The sequence below is a fragment of the Atractosteus spatula genome, unplaced genomic scaffold, assembly GCF_055471065.1.
Source record: "Atractosteus spatula isolate fAtrSpa1 unplaced genomic scaffold, fAtrSpa1.hap1 Scaffold_5, whole genome shotgun sequence".
Classification (NCBI taxonomy): Eukaryota; Metazoa; Chordata; class Actinopteri; order Semionotiformes; family Lepisosteidae; genus Atractosteus; species Atractosteus spatula.
The window spans coordinates 430,001-445,890 of record NW_028296879.1 but is presented as its reverse complement, the minus strand read 5'-3'; the positions used below and the strand labels follow the sequence as shown (position 1 = coordinate 445,890).

The following is a 15,890-nucleotide window of genomic DNA, read 5'->3' as shown; positions in this document are numbered from 1 at the left end:
TGCTGGTGGGAGGGGCCTAAGCTAAGGAGGCCGGCCGGCTGGCGCCCCCCGCGGCTGCGGTCGTTGTCGGGCCGTTGACAGGAGATCAAAGAGCAGGGCCCCCGCCCGGGACTGGCGGGCAGGCAGGCGAGCAAGCAGGCAGGCAAGAGAGGGGGAGAGCGGAGTCCGGGCGGCCGGCAGCCGCGTGCGGACCGGGCTCCAGAGGCGTCGGCCTGCGCCGCTGCGCGCCAGCCGGACGCCCGCGCGCCCGCCCAAGGCCGGCGTCGGGCATCGCTTCTCGGCCTTTTGGCTAAGATCAAGTGTAGTATCTGTTCTTATCAGTTTAATATCTGATACGTCCCCCATCGGGGGACCACATATTAAACGGATTTTTGGAACAGGGAGCTGGATCAGGAGCTTGCTCCGTCCTCTCCACGCATCGGCCCGGTATTGCAGCGCCTCCGGGAACGGTGCACTACCTTCTCTCAGCGGTGAAAAGACAGACGTAGCTAGCAAGCAAGCGAGGTGGACCGGAGCTCCTTCCTCTCCGGTCTCGTCTCTCGTCCATCTGTGTGTCTCTGTGTCTCTCTCTCTCCCCCTCCCCGTTCCCGTGCTCCCTCCGTGCACTTTCCCGCGCCTCGACTCTCTCGGCAAGCAGGCCGGCCCCCTTTTCGGCTCCCGTGCGTTTTCCCTCCAAAAAACTTAGTTTTTTCCTCCTTTTTCCAGGGAGGCAGGCGTGGCTTGTGTGTGTGTGTGTGTGTGTGTGTGTGTGTGTGTGTGTGTGTGTGTGTGTGTGTCCCCGTCCTTGCAGGCGGGCCCCTTTCGACAGCCGGCCGTTTTCCCTCCAAAAAACTTAGTATATACACCTTTTCTTTCTTTTTTTCGGCAGGCAGGCAGGTGTGTGTGTGTCCCCGTCCCTCCCGAGAGAGCGCTGCCCCTTGCCTCTGCCCGCAGGTGCCGACGGTCCGCTTTCGCTTGCAGCTCACTCGGCACGGCTGCTGCTGGTGGGAGGGGCCTAAGCTAAGGAGGCCGGCCGGCTGGCGCCCCCCGCGGCTGCGGTCGTTGTCGGGCCGTTGACAGGAGATCAAAGAGCAGGGCCCCCGCCCGGGACTGGCGGGCAGGCAGGCGAGCAAGCAGGCAGGCAAGAGAGGGGGAGAGCGGAGTCCGGGCGGCCGGCAGCCGCGTGCGGACCGGGCTCCAGAGGCGTCGGCCTGCGCCGCTGCGCGCCAGCCGGACGCCCGCGCGCCCGCCCAAGGCCGGCGTCGGGCATCGCTTCTCGGCCTTTTGGCTAAGATCAAGTGTAGTATCTGTTCTTATCAGTTTAATATCTGATACGTCCCCCATCGGGGGACCACATATTAAACGGATTTTTGGAACAGGGAGCTGGATCAGGAGCTTGCTCCGTCCTCTCCACGCATCGGCCCGGTATTGCAGCGCCTCCGGGAACGGTGCACTACCTTCTCTCAGCGGTGAAAAGACAGACGTAGCTAGCAAGCAAGCGAGGTGGACCGGAGCTCCTTCCTCTCCGGTCTCGTCTCTCGTCCATCTGTGTGTCTCTGTGTCTCTCTCTCTCCCCCTCCCCGTTCCCGTGCTCCCTCCGTGCACTTTCCCGCGCCTCGACTCTCTCGGCAAGCAGGCCGGCCCCCTTTTCGGCTCCCGTGCGTTTTCCCTCCAAAAAACTTAGTTTTTTCCTCCTTTTTCCAGGGAGGCAGGCGTGGCTTGTGTGTGTGTGTGTGTGTGTGTGTGTGTGTGTGTGTGTGTGTGTGTGTGTGTGTGTGTCCCCGTCCTTGCAGGCGGGCCCCTTTCGACAGCCGGCCGTTTTCCCTCCAAAAAACTTAGTATATAACCTTTTCTTTCTTTTTTTCGGCAGGCAGGCAGGTGTGTGTGTGTCCCCGTCCCTCCCGAGAGAGCGCTGCCCCTTGCCTCTGCCCGCAGGTGCCGACGGTCCGCTTTCGCTTGCAGCTCACTCGGCACGGCTGCTGCTGGTGGGAGGGGCCTAAGCTAAGGAGGCCGGCCGGCTGGCGCCCCCCGCGGCTGCGGTCGTTGTCGGGCCGTTGACAGGAGATCAAAGAGCAGGGCCCCCGCCCGGGACTGGCGGGCAGGCAGGCGAGCAAGCAGGCAGGCAAGAGAGGGGGAGAGCGGAGTCCGGGCGGCCGGCAGCCGCGTGCGGACCGGGCTCCAGAGGCGTCGGCCTGCGCCGCTGCGCGCCAGCCGGACGCCCGCGCGCCCGCCCAAGGCCGGCGTCGGGCATCGCTTCTCGGCCTTTTGGCTAAGATCAAGTGTAGTATCTGTTCTTATCAGTTTAATATCTGATACGTCCCCCATCGGGGGACCACATATTAAACGGATTTTTGGAACAGGGAGCTGGATCAGGAGCTTGCTCCGTCCTCTCCACGCATCGGCCCGGTATTGCAGCGCCTCCGGGAACGGTGCACTACCTTCTCTCAGCGGTGAAAAGACAGACGTAGCTAGCAAGCAAGCGAGGTGGACCGGAGCTCCTTCCTCTCCGGTCTCGTCTCTCGTCCATCTGTGTGTCTCTGTGTCTCTCTCTCTCCCCCTCCCCGTTCCCGTGCTCCCTCCGTGCACTTTCCCGCGCCTCGACTCTCTCGGCAAGCAGGCCGGCCCCCTTTTCGGCTCCCGTGCGTTTTCCCTCCAAAAAACTTAGTTTTTTCCTCCTTTTTCCAGGGAGGCAGGCGTGGCTTGTGTGTGTGTGTGTGTGTGTGTGTGTGTGTGTGTGTGTGTGTGTGTGTGTGTGTGTGTGTCCCCGTCCTTGCAGGCGGGCCCCTTTCGACAGCCGGCCGTTTTCCCTCCAAAAAACTTAGTATATACACCTTTTCTTTCTTTTTTTCGGCAGGCAGGCAGGTGTGTGTGTGTCCCCGTCCCTCCCGAGAGAGCGCTGCCCCTTGCCTCTGCCCGCAGGTGCCGACGGTCCGCTTTCGCTTGCAGCTCACTCGGCACGGCTGCTGCTGGTGGGAGGGGCCTAAGCTAAGGAGGCCGGCCGGCTGGCGCCCCCCGCGGCTGCGGTCGTTGTCGGGCCGTTGACAGGAGATCAAAGAGCAGGGCCCCCGCCCGGGACTGGCGGGCAGGCAGGCGAGCAAGCAGGCAGGCAAGAGAGGGGGAGAGCGGAGTCCGGGCGGCCGGCAGCCGCGTGCGGACCGGGCTCCAGAGGCGTCGGCCTGCGCCGCTGCGCGCCAGCCGGACGCCCGCGCGCCCGCCCAAGGCCGGCGTCGGGCATCGCTTCTCGGCCTTTTGGCTAAGATCAAGTGTAGTATCTGTTCTTATCAGTTTAATATCTGATACGTCCCCCATCGGGGGACCACATATTAAACGGATTTTTGGAACAGGGAGCTGGATCAGGAGCTTGCTCCGTCCTCTCCACGCATCGGCCCGGTATTGCAGCGCCTCCGGGAACGGTGCACTACCTTCTCTCAGCGGTGAAAAGACAGACGTAGCTAGCAAGCAAGCGAGGTGGACCGGAGCTCCTTCCTCTCCGGTCTCGTCTCTCGTCCATCTGTGTGTCTCTGTGTCTCTCTCTCTCCCCCTCCCCGTTCCCGTGCTCCCTCCGTGCACTTTCCCGCGCCTCGACTCTCTCGGCAAGCAGGCCGGCCCCCTTTTCGGCTCCCGTGCGTTTTCCCTCCAAAAAACTTAGTTTTTTCCTCCTTTTTCCAGGGAGGCAGGCGTGGCTTGTGTGTGTGTGTGTGTGTGTGTGTGTGTGTGTGTGTGTGTGTGTGTGTGTGTGTGTGTCCCCGTCCTTGCAGGCGGGCCCCTTTCGACAGCCGGCCGTTTTCCCTCCAAAAAACTTAGTATATACACCTTTTCTTTCTTTTTTTCGGCAGGCAGGCAGGTGTGTGTGTGTCCCCGTCCCTCCCGAGAGAGCGCTGCCCCTTGCCTCTGCCCGCAGGTGCCGACGGTCCGCTTTCGCTTGCAGCTCACTCGGCACGGCTGCTGCTGGTGGGAGGGGCCTAAGCTAAGGAGGCCGGCCGGCTGGCGCCCCCCGCGGCTGCGGTCGTTGTCGGGCCGTTGACAGGAGATCAAAGAGCAGGGCCCCCGCCCGGGACTGGCGGGCAGGCAGGCGAGCAAGCAGGCAGGCAAGAGAGGGGGAGAGCGGAGTCCGGGCGGCCGGCAGCCGCGTGCGGACCGGGCTCCAGAGGCGTCGGCCTGCGCCGCTGCGCGCCAGCCGGACGCCCGCGCGCCCGCCCAAGGCCGGCGTCGGGCATCGCTTCTCGGCCTTTTGGCTAAGATCAAGTGTAGTATCTGTTCTTATCAGTTTAATATCTGATACGTCCCCCATCGGGGGACCACATATTAAACGGATTTTTGGAACAGGGAGCTGGATCAGGAGCTTGCTCCGTCCTCTCCACGCATCGGCCCGGTATTGCAGCGCCTCCGGGAACGGTGCACTACCTTCTCTCAGCGGTGAAAAGACAGACGTAGCTAGCAAGCAAGCGAGGTGGACCGGAGCTCCTTCCTCTCCGGTCTCGTCTCTCGTCCATCTGTGTGTCTCTGTGTCTCTCTCTCTCCCCCTCCCCGTTCCCGTGCTCCCTCCGTGCACTTTCCCGCGCCTCGACTCTCTCGGCAAGCAGGCCGGCCCCCTTTTCGGCTCCCGTGCGTTTTCCCTCCAAAAAACTTAGTTTTTTCCTCCTTTTTCCAGGGAGGCAGGCGTGGCTTGTGTGTGTGTGTGTGTGTGTGTGTGTGTGTGTGTGTGTGTGTGTGTGTGTGTGTGTGTCCCCGTCCTTGCAGGCGGGCCCCTTTCGACAGCCGGCCGTTTTCCCTCCAAAAAACTTAGTATATACACCTTTTCTTTCTTTTTTTCGGCAGGCAGGCAGGTGTGTGTGTGTCCCCGTCCCTCCCGAGAGAGCGCTGCCCCTTGCCTCTGCCCGCAGGTGCCGACGGTCCGCTTTCGCTTGCAGCTCACTCGGCACGGCTGCTGCTGGTGGGAGGGGCCTAAGCTAAGGAGGCCGGCCGGCTGGCGCCCCCCGCGGCTGCGGTCGTTGTCGGGCCGTTGACAGGAGATCAAAGAGCAGGGCCCCCGCCCGGGACTGGCGGGCAGGCAGGCGAGCAAGCAGGCAGGCAAGAGAGGGGGAGAGCGGAGTCCGGGCGGCCGGCAGCCGCGTGCGGACCGGGCTCCAGAGGCGTCGGCCTGCGCCGCTGCGCGCCAGCCGGACGCCCGCGCGCCCGCCCAAGGCCGGCGTCGGGCATCGCTTCTCGGCCTTTTGGCTAAGATCAAGTGTAGTATCTGTTCTTATCAGTTTAATATCTGATACGTCCCCCATCGGGGGACCACATATTAAACGGATTTTTGGAACAGGGAGCTGGATCAGGAGCTTGCTCCGTCCTCTCCACGCATCGGCCCGGTATTGCAGCGCCTCCGGGAACGGTGCACTACCTTCTCTCAGCGGTGAAAAGACAGACGTAGCTAGCAAGCAAGCGAGGTGGACCGGAGCTCCTTCCTCTCCGGTCTCGTCTCTCGTCCATCTGTGTGTCTCTGTGTCTCTCTCTCTCCCCCTCCCCGTTCCCGTGCTCCCTCCGTGCACTTTCCCGCGCCTCGACTCTCTCGGCAAGCAGGCCGGCCCCCTTTTCGGCTCCCGTGCGTTTTCCCTCCAAAAAACTTAGTTTTTTCCTCCTTTTTCCAGGGAGGCAGGCGTGGCTTGTGTGTGTGTGTGTGTGTGTGTGTGTGTGTGTGTGTGTGTGTGTGTGTGTGTGTCCCCGTCCTTGCAGGCGGGCCCCTTTCGACAGCCGGCCGTTTTCCCTCCAAAAAACTTAGTATATACACCTTTTCTTTCTTTTTTTCGGCAGGCAGGCAGGTGTGTGTGTGTCCCCGTCCCTCCCGAGAGAGCGCTGCCCCTTGCCTCTGCCCGCAGGTGCCGACGGTCCGCTTTCGCTTGCAGCTCACTCGGCACGGCTGCTGCTGGTGGGAGGGGCCTAAGCTAAGGAGGCCGGCCGGCTGGCGCCCCCCGCGGCTGCGGTCGTTGTCGGGCCGTTGACAGGAGATCAAAGAGCAGGGCCCCCGCCCGGGACTGGCGGGCAGGCAGGCGAGCAAGCAGGCAGGCAAGAGAGGGGGAGAGCGGAGTCCGGGCGGCCGGCAGCCGCGTGCGGACCGGGCTCCAGAGGCGTCGGCCTGCGCCGCTGCGCGCCAGCCGGACGCCCGCGCGCCCGCCCAAGGCCGGCGTCGGGCATCGCTTCTCGGCCTTTTGGCTAAGATCAAGGTTTAAGCCGGCAAGCCCGCAATTCCGAGGTCTTAGTCAGAGGGTCGGGAAGGCGGCGGGAGGACAAGGAAGGCTGGAAGGAGTGATGCAGCGGGAGAAGGATTGACCGGAGGAGCTGAGCGTTGGGTTGGAGCTTGGAGGATCGAGACGTCGGTGGTGACGAGTGGAATTGCTGGCCAGTGGACGAGAACGGGAGACGGTGGTGGAGTGTTCTGGCGACCTGGAAGTGTGCTTTGGATCTGCGGCTGGAGATGGAGGCGGGACATCCTTGGTCGAGGAAGGAGCGACGGAAGGACTCCATCCGTTTCACTTTGCGAGACCGAGAAGAATCCGGGACTTGGACTAGAGATAAGTTCAAGACTTTTGTATTGAAAGAAGTTTTGGAGGTGAAACTGTCGGACATTCTATGTTTGCAGGACTATTGTGATCGCGGGGTTTTTGAATTAACTTTGGTTTCGAGCGAGCTCTGTTTTGAGTTATGGAGGAAGATTTTGGAGAGAAAGGGAAAGGCCCCGTTGAGCCTTTTCCGTGTGAATCCTATGTTTGCCGGAAGTTTACGGAAAATGACTGTTTTTGTTTTTGATCCCTTTGTTTCAGAAGAGGACATTGATGGGTTTTTAAATGAATTTGTGTTGTTGCAGGGGAAGGGGGAGAGGGAATTGGACTCTGAGGGGGTTTGGACGGGCAAACGTATCTACTGGATGAGGTTACGGTTTGGGGGTACGGAAGAGGGAGGGGTGTTGCACCCCCCCGCGTTTTTTGAGATCGGGACAGAGAGGGGATACCTGGTTTACCCAGGGCAGCCCCTCGCATGTAGGAAATGCGGGGTTCTGGGTCATTATGCTGCAAAATGTACAACAGTGTTTTGTAGTCGGTGTAAGGAACAGGGACATGTATTGAGGGATTGTAGGAAAGAGGTCCGATGTTTTTCTTGTGGGGAGTCAGGTCACATATATAGGAACTGTGTGGGAAGAACGAAGGTCAGGGCTGAACAAGATAAGTTAGAAGGAAAGGAGAGGGTCACTGATGGGAACGCGGTGTTAAACAGTGCGCAAGAGGAGGATGTGGATAGGGTGGGGAAAAATGAAATGGGAACTGCAGGAGTAGGTGTAGAGGGTAAGGAGGAAGAGGTCCAGTTGCGTGAAGGGTTAGGTGCAGATGGACCAGTAGGGGGTAGTGTGATAAAGACATCAGATAAGGAGGGTGTAGATGAGAGTGTGGTGAGGGGTAATTGTGAGTTAGTGGTGGAGGTGAGGGAGGTTACACAAGTTACGAGGCAGGAAGTGGGGGATGTAGTTAGGATGGCTATAGGAGAGTGTGCGGGGGGCATGAGGGGGAAGGAAAAGGAGGGGATGAAGAAAGATAAGGAAGGCGTGGGGGATGAGAGTGTTAGGAGTCAGGAGGTTAGTGTAGTTAGGGAGGTAGGTAAGGAGGGGATGGGTGGGAGTATGGAGAGGGTTACTGGTGAACATGTGGAGGTGTTGACGGATGAAGTACAAGCAGAGATGTCAAAGGTGGAAGTTGTGGAAAGTATGACTGTTGGAGAAAGTGCGGGGTGTCCGAGAGAGAAGGTGGGAAAACAAATGGGTATAAACGAGGACGGGGCGGTATCTAGTGGCAGTGAGGTGAGGGAGGTTGGTACGGGCAATAAACGAGCAGAGAGGCGTGTGGTAGAGACTAGAGTTGAGGAGGTGGGAGGGGCAGTTACAAATGTATGTGTGACAGGAGGAAGTAGTAACGCCCAAGATGATAGAACGTATGCCTGGGATCTTACAGATAGTGATGTTGAGAGGGAGCATGCAGCATATGCGAAACAGTGTAGAATAGAATGGGAGAAGGCAGGGCACATCGAAGTACCGTTGCCGGGTATACCGTGGGATTTTGTATCTGCAGTGAAGGTGCCAGAAGTTGAGTTAACTGAGGAGAATTTTCCACCCTTAGGGCCTGCAGGGGCTGCGGGGGGGAGGAAAAGTGGGAAGAAGAGGCCTGTTATAGTGGAGGGCACTGGGAAAGGAGGGAGCAAGGGCGGGCGTGTAAGTAAAAGTGGGTGCACAGAGGGGCATCAACCGTGGAAGGAGAACAAGATTTGTGAGGAGTGGACGACGGTTGAAGTAAGCCAGGAGTGGCAGAAACGGATAAAGGTGAAACCGAAGACATGCTTGGCCACAGTGCAAGAAGTGGAACGGAAGTTCCCAGGGTGTAGTATAGAACTTGTGAAGGAAGGGGATACTCCGGGTGGGTTTCGAATAGATGGGGAAACGAGGGAGGAACGTACACAGATTAGCAAGACGTTGTATGATGCATTATGTAAAAGTTTGAAGATGTGAACGATGGGTTTTGGGGGTTTATGTGTTTTGAGTATGGGAATAGTTTAGAATTAGGGGAGTGATTGATTTGCATATAGGGTGGGGTTATGCTAATGACTGGTTGATTTAAGTTTGGTGTATTTGTGAATTAGGTTTGATTTGGGGCTTTTGTTATACCGAGTTTGGATTTATGGATTTTTGTACTTTGTAATAAAAAAAAAAAAAAAAAAAAAAAAAAAATCTGTTCTTATCAGTTTAATATCTGATACGTCCCCCATCGGGGGACCACATATTAAACGGATTTTTGGAACAGGGAGCTGGATCAGGAGCTTGCTCCGTCCTCTCCACGCATCGGCCCGGTATTGCAGCGCCTCCGGGAACGGTGCACTACCTTCTCTCAGCGGTGAAAAGACAGACGTAGCTAGCAAGCAAGCGAGGTGGACCGGAGCTCCTTCCTCTCCGGTCTCGTCTCTCGTCCATCTGTGTGTCTCTGTGTCTCTCTCTCTCCCCCTCCCCGTTCCCGTGCTCCCTCCGTGCACTTTCCCGCGCCTCGACTCTCTCGGCAAGCAGGCCGGCCCCCTTTTCGGCTCCCGTGCGTTTTCCCTCCAAAAAACTTAGTTTTTTCCTCCTTTTTCCAGGGAGGCAGGCGTGGCTTGTGTGTGTGTGTGTGTGTGTGTGTGTGTGTGTGTGTGTGTGTGTGTGTGTGTGTCCCCGTCCTTGCAGGCGGGCCCCTTTCGACAGCCGGCCGTTTTCCCTCCAAAAAACTTAGTATATACACCTTTTCTTTCTTTTTTTCGGCAGGCAGGCAGGTGTGTGTGTGTCCCCGTCCCTCCCGAGAGAGCGCTGCCCCTTGCCTCTGCCCGCAGGTGCCGACGGTCCGCTTTCGCTTGCAGCTCACTCGGCACGGCTGCTGCTGGTGGGAGGGGCCTAAGCTAAGGAGGCCGGCCGGCTGGCGCCCCCCGCGGCTGCGGTCGTTGTCGGGCCGTTGACAGGAGATCAAAGAGCAGGGCCCCCGCCCGGGACTGGCGGGCAGGCAGGCGAGCAAGCAGGCAGGCAAGAGAGGGGGAGAGCGGAGTCCGGGCGGCCGGCAGCCGCGTGCGGACCGGGCTCCAGAGGCGTCGGCCTGCGCCGCTGCGCGCCAGCCGGACGCCCGCGCGCCCGCCCAAGGCCGGCGTCGGGCATCGCTTCTCGGCCTTTTGGCTAAGATCAAGTGTAGTATCTGTTCTTATCAGTTTAATATCTGATACGTCCCCCATCGGGGGACCACATATTAAACGGATTTTTGGAACAGGGAGCTGGATCAGGAGCTTGCTCCGTCCTCTCCACGCATCGGCCCGGTATTGCAGCGCCTCCGGGAACGGTGCACTACCTTCTCTCAGCGGTGAAAAGACAGACGTAGCTAGCAAGCAAGCGAGGTGGACCGGAGCTCCTTCCTCTCCGGTCTCGTCTCTCGTCCATCTGTGTGTCTCTGTGTCTCTCTCTCTCCCCCTCCCCGTTCCCGTGCTCCCTCCGTGCACTTTCCCGCGCCTCGACTCTCTCGGCAAGCAGGCCGGCCCCCTTTTCGGCTCCCGTGCGTTTTCCCTCCAAAAAACTTAGTTTTTTCCTCCTTTTTCCAGGGAGGCAGGCGTGGCTTGTGTGTGTGTGTGTGTGTGTGTGTGTGTGTGTGTGTGTGTGTGTGTGTGTGTGTCCCCGTCCTTGCAGGCGGGCCCCTTTCGACAGCCGGCCGTTTTCCCTCCAAAAAACTTAGTATATACACCTTTTCTTTCTTTTTTTCGGCAGGCAGGCAGGTGTGTGTGTGTCCCCGTCCCTCCCGAGAGAGCGCTGCCCCTTGCCTCTGCCCGCAGGTGCCGACGGTCCGCTTTCGCTTGCAGCTCACTCGGCACGGCTGCTGCTGGTGGGAGGGGCCTAAGCTAAGGAGGCCGGCCGGCTGGCGCCCCCCGCGGCTGCGGTCGTTGTCGGGCCGTTGACAGGAGATCAAAGAGCAGGGCCCCCGCCCGGGACTGGCGGGCAGGCAGGCGAGCAAGCAGGCAGGCAAGAGAGGGGGAGAGCGGAGTCCGGGCGGCCGGCAGCCGCGTGCGGACCGGGCTCCAGAGGCGTCGGCCTGCGCCGCTGCGCGCCAGCCGGACGCCCGCGCGCCCGCCCAAGGCCGGCGTCGGGCATCGCTTCTCGGCCTTTTGGCTAAGATCTGAAGATACGTGGCATGACCGCGGTCTGAGGACTTAGCTGGGAGACCGAGAGAGCAGCGGCGGAGAGGAGAGAGGAGAGCATCGGCGGCGGCGGCAGCGGCGGCGGACGATTTCTACAACCCACCAGATGGAGCGGCGGAGCGGAGAGGACGGAGGGATGGAGCCGGCTCCTGAAGGCGCTTTTGATACGGCAGGGAGGACCCTGGCCGGAGAAGACCGTGGAAGAACTGGAAAAGGACCTGCGAAGGAGGGAGGAAGAAGTTATGCAGCAGCTGCGGCTTCATCTAGAAGTTCGGCGGGAAGACCACTAGAGGGCGCTGGCAGTCGTGAAGGTCAGTTGAGACACACAATTAGGTTTGTGCAGAAGGAAGAAGCTGGAGAAAGAGTTTTGAGGGACAGAGAAATTTTTGGGGATGATATCATTCGTGGTGTCTTTGGTCTGAGTCCCACTGATGTGTATTGTTTTCAAGATTTTTTGGGGAAAAAGACCTATGACCTGTTCTTGACCAGCAGAGCGGTTTGCCAAAAAGTCTGGGAGACAGCCAAAACTAAAAAAGAGGAGAAGCCATTATGTGATTATATTGTGGAACCTTTGTTTATAAGAGAAAACAGACCTCTGATTGTCCAGATGTTTAATCCCTATGTGCCCGAAGAAGACATTGAGGTATTTCTGAAGCGTTTTGTGGACTTAACAGCCAAAGGAACCAAAATAATGGACAGAAATAGGTATTGGACAGGGAAGATTAGGTTTTTTGCCCGTTTGAGGACTGCCAGCACTCAAGAAGACGGTTTTTTGCATCCCCCTGCGATGTTTTTATTGGAGCGAATCGTGGATACCTCAGTTACCCGGGACAACCACTGACATGCAGGAGGTGTGGAGGTGAGGGACATTTCGCAGCTAATTGCAGGGAGCTGATGTGCAAACGCTGCGGGAAAACGGGACATCTGGGAGCAGACTGCAAGGCGACAAAGACATGCAACCTGTGCGGGGAGAATGGCCATTTGTATAAGGACTGCCCTCTGAGCCATATCTCGGTAAGCAGGGAGGCAGCAGGGGGCGTGTCTGGGGTTGCTGGGCCTTCTTTGTCCCTTTCTGTTTCAGGTACAGAGAAGGGAGAGGAGGCGACTGGAGTGTCAGAAGAAACAGAGGAGGATACAGGGAGAGAAGCAGCAGACGGGGGGAGGCAGAAATCGGTGGAAGATCGGGAGCTAGAGAGCAGAAGTCCCACCCCGGATCCAGAGGTAGACGCGGAAGATGGTTCAGCAACAGTAGAGGACATTGCTGCTCGGACGGCCAAAAACCTTGAGGCCATGCAGGACATAATGAGCAACATTGAGCAAACCATAGGGGTCAGAGAAGAGGTGGAACGAACTGGTGGAACTGCAAAAAGGAAATTAGAAATGGGAGGAAGTAGCGAGGAGGTCTCAACCCCTGAGGTGGTTGCTGACACGGCTCCTCAGACAAGTATGGAACCTGAAAAACAGACAGAAAGTTTTTTGGGCCACAGTAAACGACCCTGTGGCTTAGTTGGACTGATAGTGGCTGCGACAGAGGACTTTCTGTCTGAGCAGAAAATAAATGAGGAGGGGCAGATTGATTTTACATCTGTCCCAAATTTGGTTAAATTAGTACAAGAGGGCGTGGTCTTTGAAGTAGAGGGCAAAAACCTAATTAGGATCACAAGTAGGGAACAGAAGTCCGCTATGGCTGCGCAGCAGGTTCTGGTGGACCTAATTAAGGATAGGGAGGCCCAAAAGGCTGGGGATTTAGCTAGGAAAGACCGCCAGCGGAGGTATGAGGAGTTACGCCGGAAGGTGTGGCAGACAGGAAGCCTCTGGAGGCTTGATATCGAGACCACCAGTGCTTTCCTTAAGCAAACTACATGGTACAGGGAGGGGGTGAGATACCCGAAAGGGTTTGAGAAAATTAAGGACATCCTCAGGCAGTTCAGCAGTGTTAAGATCACTTTTGATCATAGTGGAAGGGAAGTGCTGGGGATGAGCCTTGAAGGTAAAAAGAAGGAGGACGTGATTAGATGCGGATCAGAATTACAGGCATATATCAAAGAGGGTGAGGGGAGAGCCCAAAAAGCCTGGACTTAACCCTTTTTTTCAATGAGCAGCATCTTGACAATTAATGTGCGAGGGCTGCGTGATAGGGCTAAGAGAGTGGCTGTTTTTGAATATATCAGAGATTTGAAACCGACTGTGTGTTTTTTACAGGAGGTACATATCAAGGATGAAAGAGATAAGGAGACGCTGTCCGCCTTGTGGGACCGTGGCCCCTCAAGGTGGAGCATTGGAAAGGTAAACTCTACCGGGGTAGGGATCCTGTTCGGGAACCCTCAAACGGAATGCGGAGAGGTGAGGGTGAGTGAGCCGGGAAGGTTGTTGTGTGTGGATGCGAGGGTCAACGGGATAGACGGTAGGTTTGTGTGTGTGTATGCTCCAGCTGCAATTAGGGAAAGGAGGGATTTCTTGACTAATTTGGGTCCTTTATGTGTGACAAACAAGGCTGTAGTGATTGGCGGGGATTTTAATATTGATATTGATAATGAGAAGGATGGGGATGCCCGAAAGGTAAAGAATATTTTGAGAATGTACAGTTTGAAGGACAGTCATAAAATGAGTATCCCACCCCAAGTGGGATGTACCTGGAGCAACACGAGGGGTGTGTGCAGAAAACTAGACTATGTTTTCGTATCTAGCACAATCAAGGTGGGAACCGTTAAAGTCACTCCAGTTTGGTTCTCTGACCATTGTGTTGTGAATGTTGGGATAGTGGATTTTGGAATTAATTTTGGAAGAGGGGTCTGGAGATTAAATTGTTCGGTTCTGGAAGAAACGAAGTACATAAAGAAGATGGAAAGGTTTTTAACAAGGTTTCTGAATAAAAGACCGGACGACAGATCTCTAGTAGAGATCTGGGAAGAAGCCAAGATGGTGATAGGAAAGATCTCCAGGAAATACTGTAGGGAGAGGAGGAAGGAGGAGAAGGAGGAATTAGAGAATCTCGAGAGAGATTTGGAGAAAGCCTATAACAGTGGAAATGGTACAGCGCCCTCTAGTGAGAAAAAAGTTACAACTCTTGTCAAACAGATAAAGGAGTATTATGAGAAGAGGGCAAGAGATTTTCTGTTCAGAGCGAGGGTGGAGTTTCTAGAAAAATATGAGACATGTTCTACCTTTTTCTTTAACAAGATTCGAAAGAGGCAGGAGAAGAGAGTATTACAAGCTGTCTCTGACTCTGGTGGTGGACAGATTACAGATCAAGAGGGAATGCTGCGAGAAGTATCTAGTTTTTATGGGAACCTTTTTTCAGAAAAGGTAAGTGAAAGGGAAGCAGCGGGAGCGATACTTCAGAACTTGCAGACAACCCTGTCAGAAGAACAGAAAGCTGATTTGGAAAAACCTTTTGAACTGCTTGAGCTGGAAGAGGCGATGAAGTCTCTGAAAAGGGGGAAGGTGCCGGGGGTCGATGGAATTCCAGTAGAGTTCTATGGCACTTTCTGGAGAATTTTAGGCCCTTTTCTTTTGGAACTAATAAAAGAGATTTTTAGCAAGGAACGTATGGGTAAGTCCATGAGGGAAGGCATTTTAACCCTGATTTTTAAGAAAGGAGACCGTACGTCCTTGAAAAACTGGAGGCCCCTAACGCTTTTATGCGCTGATTATAAGATAATGGCAAAAGCGCTTGTCTATCGTGTAGCTCAGGTGATGCCGAGCATAATAGGCAAGGACCAGACTAGTGGAGTGAAAGGGAGGTCGGGAAAATGGACCCTGCAGTTATTAAGGGATGCTGTATCATGGGCTGAACAGAGGAAGGTTCCTCTATTATTAGCCAACTTAGATCTGGAGAAGGCTTTTGACAGGGTCTCGCACAAATTCTTATGGCTGGTTTTGGAGAACTTAGGTTTTGGACCAACGGTGATCAGCTGGATCAGAACCCTATACAACGACGTGGGGAGCAGAGCGGCAGTGAATGGTTGGATAGGAGATTTTATCAACCAGAAAGCCGGAGTGAGGCAAGGTTGCCCTCTCTCGCCTTTGTTATTTGCGATCTACATAGAGCCTTTCGCATGTGCAATTAGAAGAGAGGACAAAATAGATGGCTTGATCTTGCCTGGGAGCGGAGGCGAAAGAGTTAAATTAACCATGTATGCAGATGATGTAACTTTATTAGCAGGCACAACATCTAGTTTGACCTTCGCTTTGGATGTTTTTAAAGTCTTTGCGAGAGCATCGGGCGCCTGTCTAAATGCAGAGAAAAGTACGGTGAAGGCTTTTGGTTCTAGCGAGATATCACAGCAGTGGGCCAGTGGTTTTAGATTATGTACAGGACCCATCAAGATCTTGGGTCTTGACTTTTTACGGAGGGGATCGGGGCAATGCAACTGGGCCTCTAGAATCAAGGAAGTCAGAAGGAAGCTGGGATTATGGAGCAAGTTAAAGCTGACCCTAGTTGGGAAGGTTTTAATCTTGAAAGTCGACATTTTACCGCTTTTAGTGTATTTGGTATACGTGTACCCACTGCCGGCAAGGTACAGACGCCTTTTAGTTGGTGAGGTGTTTCGTTTTATATGGGGAGGGAAATACGAATACATTAAAAGAGTGGATATGGTTCGACAAATAGAACAGGGTGGCAGAGAAGTCCCTGACTTTCCAATGAAGTTGGACTGTATCTATGTGTCTAACCTGTGTGTTGCTTTGAACTCACCTGTGAATCATGCTTATCAGTATTTTGTGAGATTTTGGCTGGCGCAGCATATGAGAATGGTGGTGACATGGTCGAACGCTGTGCCGCACGGGGGAGACCTCCCCTGGTATTATAAACATGCAACAGGGTGGATGAGGAAATATTGGGACAAGGGGGACGCCTCGATATTACTGAAACACAGATGTCTATACCAGCAAATAATAGAGACAACCAAGGTTCCGGCAGAGCGGAGAGGAAAAGAAGCTGTGTGGTCCCGAATCCAGCCACGGGGTTTGGACCATAAGTTTATTGATCTTAATTGGAGAATTGTGTGGGGAAGATTGCCGGTTAGAGAAGTGCTCTATAAGCACAAATTGACAAGGTCTGCAACATGTCCAAGAGAGGGATGTAAGAGCCCTGAGACAATTAAACATGCTTTAATGGAGTGTGGTTTTGCACAAAAAGTTTGGAAGAAATGTAATCGCTTCTTCAGGCTGTTGGACGAATCTTTTAGTAT

The 15,890-nt window shown here is 55.7% G+C and overlaps 7 non-coding genes and 1 pseudogene across 7 annotated transcripts; all 8 read left to right on the top strand.

The window, feature by feature from the left end:
* Window positions 1-269: 269 nt before the first annotated feature.
* LOC148806592 (U2 spliceosomal RNA) lies at window positions 270-460 on the top strand. The gene has a single exon (XR_016089394.1). It is a non-coding gene; the product is annotated as a U2 spliceosomal RNA (small nuclear RNA).
* Window positions 461-1,247: 787 nt separating this feature from the next.
* LOC148806591 (U2 spliceosomal RNA) lies at window positions 1,248-1,438 on the top strand. The gene has a single exon (XR_016089393.1). It is a non-coding gene; the product is annotated as a U2 spliceosomal RNA (small nuclear RNA).
* A 790-nt stretch (window positions 1,439-2,228) lies between these two features.
* Window positions 2,229-2,419, top strand: LOC148806590 (U2 spliceosomal RNA). Its single transcript, XR_016089391.1, has one exon. It is a non-coding gene; the product is annotated as a U2 spliceosomal RNA (small nuclear RNA).
* Window positions 2,420-3,212: 793 nt separating this feature from the next.
* Window positions 3,213-3,403, top strand: LOC148806589 (U2 spliceosomal RNA). The gene has a single exon (XR_016089390.1). It is a non-coding gene; the product is annotated as a U2 spliceosomal RNA (small nuclear RNA).
* Window positions 3,404-4,194: 791 nt separating this feature from the next.
* Window positions 4,195-4,385, top strand: LOC148806588 (U2 spliceosomal RNA). The gene has a single exon (XR_016089389.1). It is a non-coding gene; the product is annotated as a U2 spliceosomal RNA (small nuclear RNA).
* Window positions 4,386-5,176: 791 nt separating this feature from the next.
* Window positions 5,177-5,367, top strand: LOC148806587 (U2 spliceosomal RNA). Its single transcript, XR_016089388.1, has one exon. It is a non-coding gene; the product is annotated as a U2 spliceosomal RNA (small nuclear RNA).
* A 3,314-nt stretch (window positions 5,368-8,681) lies between these two features.
* LOC148806586 (U2 spliceosomal RNA) lies at window positions 8,682-8,884 on the top strand (annotated as a pseudogene).
* Window positions 8,885-9,671: 787 nt separating this feature from the next.
* On the top strand, window positions 9,672-9,862 carry LOC148806585 (U2 spliceosomal RNA). The gene has a single exon (XR_016089387.1). It is a non-coding gene; the product is annotated as a U2 spliceosomal RNA (small nuclear RNA).
* The last annotated feature ends 6,028 nt before the right edge of the window (window positions 9,863-15,890 follow it).